Source organism: Phyllostomus hastatus, unplaced genomic scaffold (assembly GCF_019186645.2).
Source record: "Phyllostomus hastatus isolate PE091 unplaced genomic scaffold, TTU_PhHast_1.1 phas_scaffold_555, whole genome shotgun sequence".
NCBI lineage: Eukaryota > Metazoa > Chordata > Mammalia > Chiroptera > Phyllostomidae > Phyllostomus > Phyllostomus hastatus.
The window spans coordinates 2,078,994-2,091,870 of record NW_025334036.1 but is presented as its reverse complement, the minus strand read 5'-3'; positions in this window follow the sequence as shown (position 1 = coordinate 2,091,870).

Here is a 12,877-nt window from a genome sequence, read left to right as displayed (position 1 = left end):
CCCACGGGAGCCCATGCAGCTGGGCGCCACCCGCTCACTGGAAGTTCAAGACCTGGGCCCACGGGGAAGCAGCTCCGGGCAGGAAGCGACCTTTCCGTCCCCACCGCTCAGCACCAGTCGGACAGCTGGCGTCTTGTGAGCTCCGGGAAGTGCCAGCGATTCCCTGTGGAAGCTGGTGACTCCAGAAGCTAAAAGAAAAAAGAAAAAAAAATTACAGAAAGCAGTGCATATTTTGACTTTTTTAAAAAGAGAAAGGACGTTCTTGGCAGCCTTGTTGCAATTCAGAAACAAAAGCTTTTCATCATGCTTTGATTAAAGGTAAGGCGTGTTCCTAATCCAGACGCACCGCCTGCACCGGCGGCGTGCCCCCGTTGGGAAAATGATTGCCAAATGCCGCCGGATCCCTGGGCCACGCCGGTTCCACCGCGGGGCTGGAATTCAGCGCCTGGGACAGATGGTGGTTCGGGAAATCGCTTTCCTTCCTTGAACGCTGCCGACCCTGCGTGACGATCACCCAAACTGCCGCTAACGCTCACTTCCAAATCGTGACTCACTCCCCTGATCCGACTCTTCATGACGTCTGCCCCCCCTCACTCCCACAGCCGTCCTGACCGCTCTCCTTTTGTCCTTGGACTTGGAGACGGGGGCCTGATGGCCTTTGATATACCGTCCATGACATCCACACAAGCCCTTCCCTTTAATCAGAGGAGCCGGGCGGGGCACGCGGGCAGCAGATGGGTTCCTGCAGGTCAGACGCAATGAGCGGCTTCAGAACATGCACTTGGCGTCATCTTTAAATTAACCCCGGGGTCCCATTTTGAAAGAGAACCCCACATTTTTCACAGGGCAGATCCGTCGTCGCCAGCGGCTTCAACAGCAGCGAGAAGGCAGAAGGAAGTCCTGAGATCACTGCTCGGGAATCCGTGCGGAAGGACAGCGTTATGGGGGGGGGCGGGGGGGAGTTCTGGGGCCACCGGGTCTCACGTTCCTCAGCATCTAAACAAACACACACACGGCCTCTGCATTCAAGCGCCAAAAGGGACCTGTGTCTACGCATTTCAAAGCCGTCTTGCAATGTAGGCCAATAGGCTACTTGCACACATACTCATTTTTTTAAAAGATTTTATTTATTTATTTTTAGAGAGGGAAGAGAGGGAGAAAGAGAGAGAGAGAGAGAAACATCAATGTGTGGTTGCTGGGGGTCATGGCCTGCAACCCAGGAATGTGCCCTGGCTGGGAATCGAACCTGCGACACTTTGGTTCGCAGCCCGCACTCAATCCACTGAGCTATGGCCAGCCAGGGGCTCACATATTAATTTTTAAAAATCACGTCACCAGAAGCAGGCCCACCGTCAGGTGAGAACGGTAGTGTTTTTCTGACAATTCTGCAGAGCTGTCTTCTTTCCCAAGGGGGTGAGGTGTTGGGCAGAGGGTCTGTTGTGGGAGGCGGTGCGGATGGCGGCCCGAGGGGACTGGCTCTCTCGGGGTGGCCCCTGGAGTCTGAAGTCCGACACAGCCGCGGTGCCCTCCACCCCTGCTCCGCGCGGCCGCGTGCGGCTGAGGAAGGGCCGTGCACGGCGGCGTGGCTCTCTGGGTGCGAGTCCTGCTTGCTCCGCACCCTGGGGGCCACCTGCCGAGTCTGAGCACGGCCCGGGTTCTTCCCCAGCCCACCTTTCCCAGCAAAGGTCACTGCTCCGCTCCAGCCCTTCCCGTTTCGGCCGTCAGCGTTGTTTCTGAATCGGGAGCAGCCGAATGAACTGCTCTCTCCAGAATCTCTCTCTCTCTCACGCACACACACACGGTGGGCCCCGTATTCTCTCCGTGCTCACTCTGGGGAGGCGGGGTGAGCGAGACTGTATTCTTGGCTGGCGTGGGTTTGAATCTTAGCTCTGCTGCCCACTGACCAGGGCCACTGGGGAAAGCGGTGAGTTTCTGCTGGAGACGGGCTGTGGCTAGAAGGGTGCACGCTTTGCTCCCCGGGTGGGGGACTGGGTCAGGGACGGAGGGCCGAGCGAAGGGGCCGCAGGGCGGAGGCTGTGGATGCGGCCCAGGGGAAGGACCCCCGGGCGTGGAGGAGAACCGTCACAGTGAGTTGGAGAAAGCAGATGTGTCTGAGAGAGACCGAGGTGAGGCCAGCAGGACTCATCCTGTGGTTTCGGCAGAAGCAGCGGGAAGAGACGCACTCAGGGTTTGTAGGCACAGCAGCCACTGAGTGTGGGTAGATTCTGGTTTCCCCTCTCAGTGAAAGGGAGCGAACCAGCTTCTCCCACACGGAAGCGCTTCCCGACGAGAAGACGATTCCAAGAAGTGGAAACCAAGACTGGCTGACACAGCGCCACCCCGGTGGAGGTTTCCGAACACCAACCGCCGTCTGAACGGAGGCCTCCCGGGGGACGCCAGGAAAGGAAACCAGGAAGGGAGGACCCGGAGCCTCCCCGGGGTGGGGGATGGGAATTGCAAACCAGCGAAGAGAAACCCTCCCGGCTCCATTACCAGATGCCACCTGAAGCGCAGGGGGAGACCCCAGCGCACGGCACTCCCGCAGAGGCAGCCCGCTTTCTCTGGAAGGCCGCGGTCAATACTGGGAAATGCCTCCGGGCAGGAAGCTGGGGGCCCCCCGAGGCCATTAGACGCAGCCGGCGTGGTGGAGCGGACATCTCAGCGTCAGACTATGAATGGCTAATGGAACCCGCGAGCGGGGATCAATGGGCCGTGGCCATTTGCAGGCGCGGAGACGGACGGGTGCCTGGGGAGACGGTCTGCGCTCCGGCGGGGTCCGACTCGGGAGCGCCCCCTCTGGCGGCCACGGGCAGCGGCAGCCGCGGGAACACCTCCGAGCTCTTCGGGAAGGTGTTATCGCCGCCGGCGGTGGTTCTCCGCCAGGGGGCGGTCTGCGCCCCAGACGTGTTTGGCGGTCACGGCCGCTGGGGGTGGGGGTGCAGCGGGGGTGGGGGGCCCCAGGGCGTCCTGTCTCCGCCGCAGGAGAGGACCGCCGAGCCCGGCCGGCAGCAACGCCAGGGGCTGAGAAACGCTGGCCTCGGAGAAGAACGTCGCGGAAGGTGGAAAGGGGGCCGTGGTCGGCAGCCCCTGGAAACGGCGCGCGTGCTCCGCAGCGTGACGTGGGGCCCTACCGGCCGGCGGCTCCTTTTCTTTTCTCTGCGGTGTCTCTTCGTGAGCAGAACACTTTGGTTTCAGGGCCATGCAGGTTATCAGGACTGCGTGTGTGTGTGTGTGTGTGTGTGCGTGCGTGTGTGTGTGTGTGCGTGTGTGTGTGTGTTCTCCAATAAGACGTTTTTGCGTATTCTGTTTTTAATCCTAGAAGCTTCATCGTCTGGGCATCTACGTTTATATCAGTAATTAATGATTTTACATCTCAAATTAATGTATGGACATGAACCCAATTTTTTTTTTGCTCCGTTTATTGAAAATCTTCCTTTTCCTCCATGGAATTGTCTCAGGTCCCCGGTTGGAAACCCACCGTCTGTATCCGCACGGGCCTGTTTCTGGGCCCCGTGCCCGCCCGCTGACCTGCGTGTCCCGGTTCCCGTAGTTCTCCGGGAAAACTCGAGATCCAGGGGTGCGTGTCCTCAGACTCTGGTCTCCTGGTCCAAGACGGCTTTGCCTCCTCCAGGTTCTCTGACTTTCCACCCACAATCTGTAGCGAACGCCTCTATTTCGACAACAACAAAACAAAACTGTCCTTCGGGATTGTGACTGGATTCAGCTACAGATGAATTTGGGGGAGAATTAAAACCTGGGCCAACACGTGTCTTCCACAGTGCAGACGTGGTGTAGGCATGAGCCAGGCTCCGACCCTTGGAGTTTCTCCCTCACCACGTGTGTGCACACGCGTGTAGGTGCGTGTCTCCACGTTGGACAGTTCCGGTCAACAGGCGTCTCTGCACTCTTCTTCCACTGAGGCGAAAACGGTGACTCCCGAGGCGAGCACGCCTGCCTTCTTGGCCCAGAAGCAGGGGTGTTGGGTGTGGAAACCGATTCTGGGACAAGTTATCAGCAGAGAGGCGCGGCGTCCTCTGTCCGACAGCTCGGGCTGAGGCCGAAATGGTGAGAAGTGGGGGGTCGCGTCCGGGGTGAATATTACAGAATGCATGTGGGCGGGCGGGGGGAGAACCAGCGTGAGTTCTGGCGGAGGGGGCTGGTGATTTGAGGAAGCGGATAGAAAAGTGTCCCCCCCCTCCCGCCCCCCAGGCAGACACACCCCGTGGACACCACACCCTCCCCAGAGGAGCGCAGGGCCCACTCGGGGCCGCAGGCTGCGTCTCGGGGTCTGAGGCAGAAGCACTGTGTTTCTCCGCGCTGGTCGCTCATGTGACTGTTGCACTGCAGAAGCACACACCCGCCCCCTAACAGAACACAGCCACAGCCGCCAGGTGTTGGCCGTCATTCTGTGTCACACCCGATACGTGTGTTGCGTTGTCACGACAACCCTTTGGACCTCTGGGGATAGGCACCATTAACTCTATTTTACAGACGGAGACATTCGGAACTTGCGTGGTGAAGGACACCAGGGGCCCCCGTTGGCAAGGGGAGGGGTCCTTGCCCCAGCCCCCCACACGTCCTGGTCTCTCCGCAAGACGCCGATCTGCAGCCACTTGAGACCTCACGGTCTGTAAGTCCCCGAGGCCGCGTCCTGCTGGGGGACACCCTGCTGACGTCAAAGGCACCTTCTTGGCGTCTCCTGCTCCCCCCACATCTGACCCAAGGCCGGGGCGAGCGGCTCCGTCAGGTCCTGTCTCCGCCGTCCCTTCAGTAGCCCAATGCAGCTGGAGCCCCGTGGCCGCCGGGCCCAGAACTTAGACCTGGGGCGTCCCCGGGGGCCTCCGGGCCATTATCCCTTGGCCCGGGCTCGCTGCTGGGCTTTCAAGTGCATTAGCGCACTTGGCACGGACCGGCCGGCCTGCAGCGTGCCGGACCCCCTCGCGCTGGTGCGGCTCACCTGCGTGCGGCCGGGGAAGCCCTTTCCCGGCCGGGGCGTCCTCAGGGAGCTGCGTTCTGCAGACGGGGAAGCTGAGACCCACGGCGTGGCGCCAGCGGGCCTTCCGTCTGCTGCGGACGCCGAGTGTTCACAAGGGCGGTGGTGGTCTCCCCCCACCCCCCCGTGGCTGGGTCTCCGGTTCCCACCCGGCAGCTGCAGGAGCCTCTGAGGGAGGGAGGCTCCGTGTTGGGGGCGGCAGAGGGATGCAGAGACCGGCTGATCCCTTCGTCCCCGAGAGCGGGCCCTGCAGAGCGTCCTGGGCCCGAGGGTTCACGGTGAGTGTCTCCGGTGCCTGGATTCCCGGGCCGCAGGTCCAAAGTGGCGCAAATGTCCGTGCGTGCTCCTGGAAGTGGGACCAGCGGCTGCCCAAGGGCCACCCCCCCACACACACCGGTTAACAAGGGGAGGGCTCCGTGCCCCAGCCCCCACACCTCCTGGCCTCTCTGCAAGACGGAGATTTTCAGTCACTTGAAACCGCCGTCTTCAAAGCCCTGAGGCCATGTCCAGCTAGGGGAAGCCCTGGACAGACTGTGCCCTGGAGACTTCACCTCGGATCAACGTCACCTCTCCGCTCCGTGGAGGGAGGGGCTCGTTGGGGAGGGACAAGCCATCTACCCACCAACCCCCCTTCCTCCACCCTCATCGCACCTACTATGTGCCAGTTCGGGCTCTGGACAGACACCGGGGCGGTGCTGGCTGGAAGGCCGTGGAGGGGACGGGCACCCGGTGAAGCAGAGTCCCGGCGACGGTTCCGCATGCAGAACCCAACAGCCAGCCCCCGGGGTGGGACCTCGGCCCCCTCGGCACTCGGTGGTGGGGGACACCCCACAGCGAGGGCAGCGGCAGCCGGCCCTGTGAGCCGGATCTCACCCCGGAGGTAGAGCCGGGGTCGGCGAGAACTGCCTCGTCCGGGGCCGGTCAGCCAGGAACCCGTGGACTTCCTACCTCACGCCCGTCCTTCTGGGGTGCGGCTGTCAGGCTAAGCTCTGGGGTAGCGGCACCAGGAGGCCGGGAAGGGGGCGAGGGGGGGGGGCTCGGAAGGCCAGGGCTGGTGGGAAAAGCTGTCCGGGTCTTCCAAGATGGACAAATCCTGCTTCCCACTGCTGATCCGGTACCAAACAGCAGCGCTCCCGCCGGCGGCCCCCACCCGCCTCTCGGTGGGGGCGCAGAGCGCACGGGGCTGGGGGCTGTGGGGGTGCTCGTTCCGGAACGCTGGCCACGGGCCGGGAGATTCAGTAGTCTGGTTTGGGGGGGGTAGCTCTAGATGAGGGGTAGCTTAGGAATCTGTGTTTTTAGAGTTATTTATTGATTTTAGAGAGAGAGAGAGGGGGAGAGAAACATCAATTTGTTGTTCCACTTATGCATTCATTGGTGGATTCTTGCATGTGCCCTGACTGGGGATCAAACCCACAACCTTGGTGCATGGGGACAACGCTCTAACCCACTGAACTACCCGGCCAGGGACTGTCCGATTGGATTTGAAAAATGATACACTCTCTACAGGACCCCCCCTCCCACCCCGTAAAATGGAGACATGAGGGGTCACAGCTAAAGCCTGAAAAGAGACTGTGGCCACACCAGCGGAGCCCCCCAATCCCAGCCAGCGACACGGGGGTGCCTGGCTCCGTCTGAGCCTGGACTTGCCCTACCTCTCGGTCACGGTGTGCCCCCTGGTTTCTGGGGGGCGACTCCCCTGAGGGGCCTGTTTGGGAGGCAGCTTCCATGTTGCAAAAGGGGCTGTGGCCCCGGCCCTCCGAGGACCCCTCCCTTCCCAAATGGGGTGCCGTCCCGTAGCTCTAGCCCGGAGAGCATGGCGGCTGGCACACGGGTGCTCCTCCCTCCAAGCAACACCCCAGTGTTCGCCCCTGAAACCGGTCTGCACAGCGGTCACCTTCGTGCTCAGTTTCACGGGATTCAGACCGGAGGAGCCAGATGCCGCACCGTCCCTGGTGGCCGTGGCCTTGGGTCGGAGGGGAGGGTGGACCCAGACGGGGGAAGCGGACCCACCTGCGGGGCCAGCCGCTGGGCGGGCGCCACGTCGAGGGTCCCTTCCAGCCCTCCCGTTACTCTCTGGAACAGTCCTCACATCTGCTGGCCATTACGGGCGGCCGAGGGGCGGTGGGATCCCCTCCCGACCGGGAGCCTGCCCGCACCTAATCCTGAAGAATGTCCGGCAAATTCCTTTCAGAAACTACGTAACCCACTCCTCACTGAAGCACTGCGCGTCCGTGATTCTCAAGGCCGCCGAGGGACTCGGGGCGGGGGGGGGGCGGCTCACCACCCCACCCCCACCCCACGCCTCCCCCGAGCCTCAGTGCCTGTTTCCCCTCATCCCCCGCTGGGAGCAGACGCTGTGAACCTCGGCGTGTCCCCCCCGCAGGCTCCTGGGGCTCGTCCCCGTCGTTAACACGGCAGACGACGCCGGCGGGCTCGCCGTCTCTGAAACCCCGCGCAGCCGTCCACCCCTGCGCCCCGTCTCCTGTGCGTGAGTGATGTCGTGTTGTTGTTTTTTTAAAAAATCAAATTAACATTTGGATTGTCGTTACGGCGGTTGCACAAATAGTGCTCACAGTAAGACATGCGCTGTCTTACGATTTTATTTCCGTCGTGGTACCGTGTTGAATGATCACGTCTTTGTTCACGCAGGTTTTGTTCTGAAATCCCCGCCCGAGGATACGTGACCTGGTTTCAGGGAGAGAGGAAGGGAGGGTGGGTTTTGATAAAACATCGATCAGTGGCCTCCCCTACGCACCGGGACCGGGGATCGAACCCGCAAGCTGGCCGTGTGCCCTGACTGGGAACCAAGCCTGTAGCCTTTGGGTGTGTGGGGCCAGCGCTCCCACCAACCGAACTGCCCAGCCGGGGCTGGTCCCCCGGTTTTATATTACAGCAGGTAATGACCACGGATCCAGCCCCCCCACATTCTAAAATGCTCCCTTGCACAAACACGCCCAACCGGCTGTCCGTTCCGTGGTGTCCCCTTGGGGACCGCCCTCCTGGAGCCCGAGTCCCCAGGACTGGCCTGGGGTGGGGGAGGGGCAGGGGGGCCGCTGTGCTGACTCCCACCTCTGTGCTCGCAGCCCCCAGCCTCCCCTGGCCCAGCCCCCCCCCCGCCCCCTGGAGAGCAGGTCCCCTGTCTCCTGCAGGGACGCGGCTCGGAGTCTGCGGTCCCCGCGGATCCCCCTCCAGACTGGAGCTCCCCCCAGCCTCCCCCGGCCGCCCCACCGCCGTCCTCCCTCTGGGCGGGTGCCTGTGCTTTGGTCCCCAAGGCCCCCCGAGGCTTCTGCTCCCTGGGGCTCGGTGGGGACCCGTGACCTCCCCCCCGGGCGGGCAGGGCCCCGCTCACACGGTGAAGTCGGCTCCGGTTCCCCGAGCCCGGTGCACGTCGGTCCCCCGCCGCCCCCGCTCGCTCGGCCTTCCTCGTGCCACCGCTGCGGGTTGGGGACCTGCGGCCGAGGTCTGCCCGGAGAACCCAGGGGCGGCGGGAATTTGTGGACCCGCTCGTCCCCACGGGCCTCGCTCCCGAGGGGCCGGCCTCGCTCCGGGGGTTCAGGGCGCCCTTTCCGGGCGGTCGCGTTGGCGCGTCGTCTCGGGGTCCCCTCCCTGCTCCGTGCCCCAGTCCTCTCGTCCCTCCCCGAGTCCCCAACGGGGCTGCCCTTGGCCTCGGCCTCGGGGTGCACCTGCCTCAGTCATGGGCAGAGCCTTCGGAGTGGGCATCTGTCCGTTTTCCAGGAGACTGCGCGGAGCGGCCTCGGATCCTGCCGGCTGGCGGGATCGCCAGGGGCCGCCGTGCCCACCTGGCCTCCAGGTGGGCTGGTTCCCTGCCGTGCGTCGGATCCCCGGGCCGCTGGCTGGGCTCCGGTGTCTTGTCATCCGGGGCAGGGGCCGCCTTCCCCCCAGCCGTGGGCTCTGTGGGGAGCTGTCTCCCCAGGCGCCGCAGCTTTGCAAAGCCCGGGCTCCAGCAGGAGAGTGGGGGTGAGAAGGCACTGGACTCCTTAACCTCAGGCAAACGACGTCGGGGGCAGGAAGCAGCTTCCCTCGCGGATGCCGTGGCTCCTGCGTCTTCTCGGCCTCGCCCCACGGGCCGCGCCCCCTCACTCGGCGTGAGCCCTCCTCGCGCCACACCGTGGTTCGCCGGCCGGTTCCCCGCGGCCTGCCGAGTTCTGTAAAACCCGCTTTTAAATGGGGAGGCGACATTCAGACACGTGAAGGAGAGAAACGTGATGTCTTGGTGATACGACGTTCTGGGAATCCGCCAAATACGTCCCAGAAACAGGAAAGGAAGGTTTGTGTCCTTAGAGGGAGTGGCTGAAAGATAGTTATCGACATGCCCGAGAGACACCGACACCAACAGCTCCTCGGTGCTCTCAGAACCATCCCCAGCCCCGGCAGGGCCGCTCGGGCGGTGGGAGGGTCGTCCGGAGCCACCAAAAGGGTCGAGGTTCGACTGTCCGTCAGAGCAGTGGAGGAGGCAGCCGATGGATGTGTCTCTCCCCTCCCCCCGTCTTTTCCTCTTTCCCTAAAATCAGTAAAACATGGCCTTGGGTGGGGGTTGAAAAAAACGAGGCCCCACTTCTGTCTAGGAATCAAGGAAATGCAAGGCAGCGAACCAAAGGTGAGGACCGTGGGGAAGGCGAGCGCAGCCGCGGTCTGGGGGGAGACTCCCAGCGCCGTCGGGGCGGGGGGGGGCGGGGAGGGGAGGCTGGAGTTCTCCCGGAGTGGACGACCTTGGGTGGGGGTGGGGGCGGCATCCGGCGGCGGCTTCCTGTGGGGAGGGGAGGGGAGGGGAGGGGGAGGGGACGCCCCCCCACTCCCCCCACCCCCGGAGGCCCGAGTCAGGGTCCAGGTCGCGAGAGTGAGCTGCAGAAAGGCCGAGAGGAGACGGGGGTCCCTTTCCCCACAGCCGGAGGGAGGCGTGGGAGGAGCTCGTGGGTTCCCAGGAGTCCGTCCAGGGCAGACGGGGGAGCGAGGGGGCCTCGCGCCACATGGACTCAATTTTCTGCGCAAGAACCAGGTGAGGTCATCGAGCAGCGCGGGCGCGGGGCGCGGGGCGCGGGGCGGACGGAGCAGAAAGGGGGGGGCGGGAGGGGGCGGGGGGCGGGAGGGGGCGGGGGGGCAGAGAGCAGACCGGGCGATGTTTCTGGATGTTTCTGAAGTTTCGGGCCTCAGAGGCGCCGCCCGGGGTCGGCCGGGACCAGGCCACCCGGGATGAGTTTTTCCTTTTCAAGCGGCAGGTGACGCGGACTGCGAGGGAGAAAGCTCAGGGCGCTTGTTGGGGGCCGCTGGTCTAGGTGGTGACTCACTTAACGCCCGTTTTCCCGGTTGCCGCTCCGCGCGGACAGACTCTTCCGAGGTCACGGACGTCACGCGCGTGATTTCTTTGCGCCTCTAGAACGGCGCACGTGTTCGGAGCGCGCAGTTTGGGGTGTACTGCACGGAGCGAGCCCTCTCGCGCGCCCCGCACCCGGACTGACGAACCCCAGCCCCGCCCCGCCCCCCAGGAGCCTGGCCACGCCCCCTTCCTGGCCTGACCGCCCCCCTCGCCCCCCTCGGCCCCCGCCCCCTGCATGGGGTCCCGGCATCCGCATGCTCAGGTCAGGTCTGCCCGGAACAGAATGAACTCCGAACTCACTCCATCCCTGCTCTGTCAGCCCGTGGGAGGGTCTTCAGGCAGCCACGATGTCTCGGGCGTTGTGGGCGACAGGGGTCCTCGGTTCTGTACGCGGCGGCGTGTGTGTGTGCGCGCGTGTCTGCAGAGACGGGCCGGGCGAGCTCCGTGGTCCAGGAGCCTGCTGGGGCTGAGCTCTCAGGAGGGGACCCAGTGGCAGTGGCTGATGTCACCGTCCACCCGGCCCCCTCCCTCACTCCAGCGGCACCTGCTCTTGTCCCCAGCGTGGCTCCAAGGGTCAGCAGTCAGGAAAAGTCACGGAAGTCACGGAAGAGTCACGGAAGTTCGGGCACTGCCCGAACCGGCTCGGGCCTACGAAGCCATTTTTCCGGCTGAGTGTGGTGGGGAGAAGGGAGGCGCAGCCAGCCACGAGGAAGGGAGGGTCCCAGGTGGACACAGAGTGACTCAGTCTCCAGATTCACACCAGATGGCCCCGCACTCCCTGGCCCAGGGGCCGGCGCTTTGGGGGTCCGCTCTCTAGACCCCGGGCTCTTCCTAAGACCCGGGGGCTCTGTGTGGAAACCCGGCCACGCGCCTCACATGGCAGGTCCACAGGACGAGCTCCGATGCCTCTGTGCCGGCCCAGCCCCCAGCCCCAGGCCAGGCACACAGCAGGTGCTCAGTAACTGTGTCAGCTGGATGAACCCAGTGCACTTGAGAGCGAGGGATATTCAAACACTCCAAGTCCTGATTCGCTGCAGGCTGACGGGTGGACGCCTGAGGCCAGAGCTTGGGAGGTGGGTCGGCCACCTGTTACAGGGGACACACGTCCTCTCCCTGAGCTGGGTCTGCTTGTCCCCGAATCGGAGATCACGCCTCACAGCGTTGCCGTGACAATGCACGTGGGCCTGGCGTGTCACGGGCACACGGTGCACTTTCCTGCTTTGCATGCCCAGGGCTTCCTGTGGCCTGGGCCGCGGAAGGTGACCCAGGCCACCAGTTCTGTGCTTCAGGAAGCGGGCACACTCTACTCTCGGTGCCAGCTCTGCCCAGACCAGGCCCAGAATCCCACACCCACCTTGGCCAAGGGTGTGACACATCAGAGTAGCTTCTAAAGGTCACCAGCAAAGAAAAAATGACATTCCCCAATGGCCCGGGGAAACACACGTCAGGAACTCTGCCTATTTCCATCCAGCCAGTTCAGCAGCCGCAGGAGCTGTGGGCTGTGTGTGTCCATTATTCATGTAAATTAAACAGCCGTGCCCTGGCTGGTGTAGCTCAGTGAATTGAGCTCGGGCTGTGAACCAAAGGGTCAAGGTTCATTTCCCAGTCAGGGCACATGCTGGGTTGCAGGCCAGGTTCCCAGTAGGGGGCGTGTGAGAGGCAACCACACATGATGATTCTCTCCCTCTCTTTCTCCTTCCCTTCCCCTCTCTCTAGAAATTAAACGAAAACAAAAAAACAGTTGCATCCTGGGTGCCTGAGAGACTCCCAGGGGCCCTGCGGCTCCCTGGACCTGGGCGTTTGTGAGACATGCAGAATCTCAGGCGTTGGGCATCTCCTGTGCACCCAGGGAGTGAACCCTGCATTCTAACCAGACGCCTAGGGGGTGTGCATGCACTTTTAAGGCTGAGAAATGCCTCTTTAGAGGGCCTTGGGCGTCTGCAGTCAAGGTCGTGTAGTTTAGACGTCTACCGTTCCATTTTGCGGTCTTTGCTGTCATCTGGTGGCCATAGTCATGAATAGCGACAGCTTATAAAAGACAATTTTGCGTCCGTTGTTTTATTTTGCGGTCTTTGCTGCCATCTCGTGGCCATAGTTGTAAATTGCAACGACCTATTAAATCCGAGTCAATCCAGGGAGAGATGCTGTTAAAAACTTTTCTTTTACGGTGAGAGGCACATGCAGGACCAATGGGAGATTCCTGAAATACCGGATGCTAAGGGCGTTGACGCCACATCTGTAAACACGACAAAACTCTGCACTCAAGGGGAACTAACCGCAAAGGGCCGCAAAGAGAGAAATGGCAGGTCCATGGGGGGGATTCGTTCCCCCCTCCCCCACCCTGGAAAAACTGGGGCTCCTAGAAAAATGGATGGAGAAAAGTAAAGCTTGATTTAGTAGACCAGCCAACATTCTCCCTTTAAAATAGGAAGTCTGTGTTTTGTGTTGAGGTTTTATTAGAATGATCCGGTGATCTGTAATTCCCTAGCAATTGCCTCTACGTCCTGGAAGGGGTGTCCTTTGTAGATTCATTTAGCATGTTTTATAAA